The sequence below is a fragment of the Rhincodon typus genome, chromosome 20 (genome assembly GCF_021869965.1).
Source record: "Rhincodon typus isolate 14 chromosome 20, sRhiTyp1.1, whole genome shotgun sequence".
NCBI lineage: Eukaryota > Metazoa > Chordata > Chondrichthyes > Orectolobiformes > Rhincodontidae > Rhincodon > Rhincodon typus.
Genome location: NC_063351.1, coordinates 26,886,871 through 26,891,932, shown reverse-complemented (window position 1 = coordinate 26,891,932; position 5,062 = coordinate 26,886,871).

The following is a 5,062-nucleotide window of genomic DNA, read 5'->3' as shown; positions in this document are numbered from 1 at the left end:
CTAAATAAACCTAGTCCCATTTGGCAGTTTTTGGCCAAAATCCCTCTAAACATTTCCTATAAATATACCCATTGAGATACCTTTTAAATGTTGCAATTTTACTAGCCTCCACCACATCCACTGTCATCTCATTCCATCCATGCACCACTCTCTGCGTGTAAAGGTCGCCCTTAGTTCCCTTTTAAATCTTTCCCCTCTCACCTTAAACCTATGTCCTCTAGTTTTGGACTCTCCCATCTTGGGGAAAAGATCTTGTCTATTTTCCCTATCCATGCCCCTCACAGTTTTATAAACCTGTATAAGATCACCCCTCAGCCTCCGACGCTCCAGGGTAAATAGCCCCAGTGTATTCAGCTTCTCCCTGTAGCTCAAACCCTCCAACGCTGGCAACATCCTTGTAAATCTTAAACCAATTGATACAGTTACTTTAGACAGAAGCCACTTATGAAAAGTTCCATGAAATAATTTGCAGAAAAACTTTAAAACTCCAGCACCTTCCAATAAGAATACAACTTGAGGAACAGAGAATGACAGGGCCAAGACAGGTAGACATACTGGCCAATGATTAGGATCTGATCCACAAACCCCTGCTCCAGAACAAACTCTTACCTAGTCATCTCCAACCAACTGCAAAAGATAGAGGTGGAGTGAGTGGTAGGAAACTGAGTCTCCATGTGTTGGTATTAGGAGATTCATGATTATAGTTACCTAATATTGGCAGTCAGTCATTTGTAAACAATTTTCAAGAAGGTTTATTCCATTTTTTAAGCAGTAGTTTAGATATAATGAACAATTGGACAAAGACAGGAAATTATTGACCTACGACAGAGGAGTAGACTTGCCCAATCCCAAAGCTATTCTGTAGCATGAGGTAGCAGAAGCAGAGGCTTTGGAGCGCTGGCTTATCCCTCATGTTCTACACTTTTGATAGCTTCAATCTTCATTCTTTCCTCGGGCTGAAGAAGGGGAACTCTTTGTCTTCACCAAAGGTGGTAGCTCATTCTCTTAGGCTCTCTATCCACTCCCCCCTCCCCCAACCCCGTTTGATATTCCTTGATTTGGGGCTGGAAATTTATGCTCTGTTAATCACTTTTCTACACCTTCTTGGCCAATGACCACAGTTAAACCAGACTGACTGTTGCCCCTTACCAGCCTTTACCATTCTTTATGAGAGCAAACACTTCTTATTTTCCCAAACATTACAGCAATAAGAGGGCTGAGTGGCATGCTCTTGCTCCTGGTTTCTAAGTTCCTATGTCAAGAAGGTCAAACAAATGCAGGAAAAAAAATGTCTGGCATTTTCTTGACACTGTGGTCAGAATGTCTATAGCTAGACAAACCTAGCCAATGAAGGTTGAGGTGGCACTGCAACCAGAAGACCTCATGAGGGGCATGGATAGGGTGAACAGCTAATATCTTTTCCCTGGGGTAGGGGCGTCCAGAACTAGAGTGCATAGGTTTAAAGTGAGAGGGGAAAGATTTCAGAGGCAACTTTTCCACACAGAGGGTGGTGTATGTATGGAACAAACTGGTACAATTACATTTAAAAGACATCTGGATGGGTAAGTGAATGGAAGGGTTTAGAAAAATATGGGTCAAATGCTGGAAAATGGGGAAAAATTAATTTAGGATATCTGGTCAGCATGGACAAGTTGGATCGAAGGGTCTGTTTCCATACTGTACATCTCTATGATTCAGACCGCAAGTCTAAAAACTTTCTCAGGAATATTGTAGTCCTCAAGGTAAGAAATAAAACTTTGTTGGTATCAGCCCAACAAGCTGGTCCACTGTTAAAAACATGAGCTCAGATTACTCACACTCAAGCTAAGGAAGAACCAGTTTCTGATGTTTACTGCTTTTAAAAGTATATACAGGCACAGGTTGCCCTGCATTTGCAGACTCTTAGCAAACTGCAGCCCAACCAATGGGAGGGTTGTCATCTGCCAGTCTTCTGTGAACTCCAAGACTCTTAGCATGTTTCCATCTCCATGTATCCTCCTCACTGCTTTGTTAACTCATTTTACAAAGTTGCAAAACTCTCCTGTTATTTCTGAAATATAACAGTCCATTTCAGTTTACGTTTATACTCCAAAAAGGAAATGTTTCCACTCCTAAAAGAGATGAAATGCTGCTTTGCATTTCAACACTAGGTAAACTGATAAGGGCAAGTGTGCCTTACTCCTTCTTAATTACCCTTGTCTTGCTTATATAATTTACCCTGTTATCAACAGAGAGGATCCATTTTCACCCTTAATGTATATCCTGCTTGCATTTCTCACTATCTTTCATCCCCAGTTAGAAACCTCTCTGTCTCTTGCACTGGGCCTCCACAAAATCTGTTCACTGGCTCCTTCTCTGCCTTTGTCAAAAATATAAAACCACCATTTCCAATCCCTTTCAGGTCTGAAGAAGCCATATCAGACTTGAAACTTTGACTCTTTCTCGAGAGTGCTGCCAGACCTACTGAGTTTCTCCAGCACTTTCAATTTTTTATTTATTTTATAATCTAATTTGCAGACCTTCTGTTGTTCAGCTATCAGTGCTTACTGTAATAGTGCAACAAAGACTTCATACTCCTAGCTCCATGATTGATAAGGAAATCTAGCTGAATGGTTCACCAACATAGCCGATTTGCACTTTCAATAAACAATCACAATTTGAAATTAACTGAATTCTTGAAATTGATGTAAATATTGCCCAATTATTAGTATCAGTTTGCAGTAATTAGTCTTTCAGTGACACCAACAGAATTTCCACATAATGACATACATTCAACTTCTAAGTGCTAGGGCATTTTACAATATGGTATCCTTGCTCTTAAGCAGATGATTAAGCAAAATTGTAGAAAGACTCAGTAGAAGGATCTGAAAGCAGAATGAAAGGGTATCACACTGGGGTAACATAAATGCATAATAAATAGTGCTTTCACATGTATTTAAACAGGAAAACAGATTAATGAGCCAATTTGTTGTTCAGGCAAACATGCTTATTTTCTTGCATTCCATGAGAGTTTATTTCATGGTTAACAGATTCAGATTCATCGTGCTTATTGTAGAAAAGTAGGCCAGACAATTGACAAAATTTGTGGTAACAGAATATGGTCAATTACATCAAAATGAAGAGGAAATGTTTGCATGTTTTGAAATTATGCAAGAAGTGGACTGGAGTGCAGTGGTTTTCACAGCGCTGAGCATCATAAGCACATTTCATGGGTGTGATTGTGGTTACATATACATTTCATGCTTGCAAGGTTTTAAGACTGCTGAGTATAATATAATGGTTCTTAACAACTATCTCAATATTTCCTCTTTAAATCCATATTGAGAACAATACTTGGGGCTCATAGGGCGGGGTAGGGCAAGCAGCCCTGAAACAAGAATAAAAATTGTGGCAGATTTTAGGAAAAGCCAATATTCTTTAATGTACGTCTTAGAATTTGAAAAATTATTTCAGTTCTAAGAAAACCTGCTGAAAACTCAGTGGCTGCTACAGTAGAATGTGGAGGCAGGAAACCCATGGTCAACTGAGTGATGGAATGATGCGGCAATGTCTGATGAAATAGTGTTGATATAGAGGGTATTACAGCTGATCACGACGACATCACCAATCCTATGGTACTTGCTCACTGCAACAACACACACCATAGATTGTAGAATCCCGTAGAGTTATTGTCAACTTTATAACCAGCTCTGCATAGTCATTGCTAGGAAGCAGTACCTTTGCCTGCAAATAAGGATAAGAGGTTAGCAATAGATCAGTTTCTGGCAAATTTAATACACCATTTCTTCCAAAAAAACAAATACATAACAGTTCCAAAAGCTCAATACCACAGATACTATGTAATATTATGGGGAAGGTCGTGGTGTCTCTAGACTGGTAATCCAGAGATCCTTGATAATGCTCTGTAGATATTGCTTTGAATTGCGACAGATGATGAAATTTGTATTGAATTTATAAAGTTGGGAATTAAACGTTAACATGTCACAAAACTCCATCTGGTTCACTCATGCCCTTAAAAAGAAGTAAATCATTCATCCTTACCTGATATGGCCTATGTGTGAGTCAACACCCATAGCAATATGGTTGACTCTGAAGTGGCCTTAGCGAGCCATTCAGTTCAAAGAGCAATTAAGGATGGACAATAAATGCTGGTTACATCCATATCCCATGAATGAATATAAAAACTAATATCCCAACAATGCCAAAATATTGGCACAAGACACCTACCCAATTGTGCAATTAGGAAATAATATATTTTTTTAAAAAACAGCATTCAAATGCAGCCTCAAAATAATGTTGCTAATCTTAACCCCCACCCTTAACAGCTACCCCTCTCCAATACCTAGATGTGAATACCCATTTCACACAGTTGGACAATGGTGAAGTGAAATACCAGGATATTGCAAGGACAATGCAATAAAGTTACCATTGAGGCCCTCAGGATCAAACTCATAGGCTGATTCAATTCACCAAGACCATTTCTCATTGAAAGCAAGATCACAACTGTACCTCTGTTCATAATTTTTCAATTTATTATCCGATAATAGTAGGTGAGTGATTGAATTACAATATAACTTTTAGGAATTATTCGTTTGAAAAAATTATCCAGAAGTCTAGCAAGAATTTATCTGTAAGATCCATTGAAGTACTATCCATAATCATTGGAAGTTGATGTTCGGCTTGGCCATACACTTTAAACTGTGTTTTAAATTGAGATTTTAAGATATTTAGTTCATAAAAATACTGTTGCTTTCTGGAATTAGCCAAATGCTTTTGGAAAGGTTCAATTATTCTGCATTTGTTTTCTCTTTTTATTAAAACAGAACACCAAAAAAGTGAAAAACAGGACATTAAACAGGCATTAAAACAAAGATCAATGGTCCTGCAGGTTGTGACCTATTGCTGAGCTATAGTGTAAACTGGCTTTACTTTGTAAACCACGCAATAATGCCTGATGTTGGAGTAATTGGCTGGGTAGCAGAGGTCAAATTACCCTATTCATCCTGAGTGTAAAAAATAATTCAGAAAAATATTAGCATTCTCAAAAGTATAAAGTCTTTTC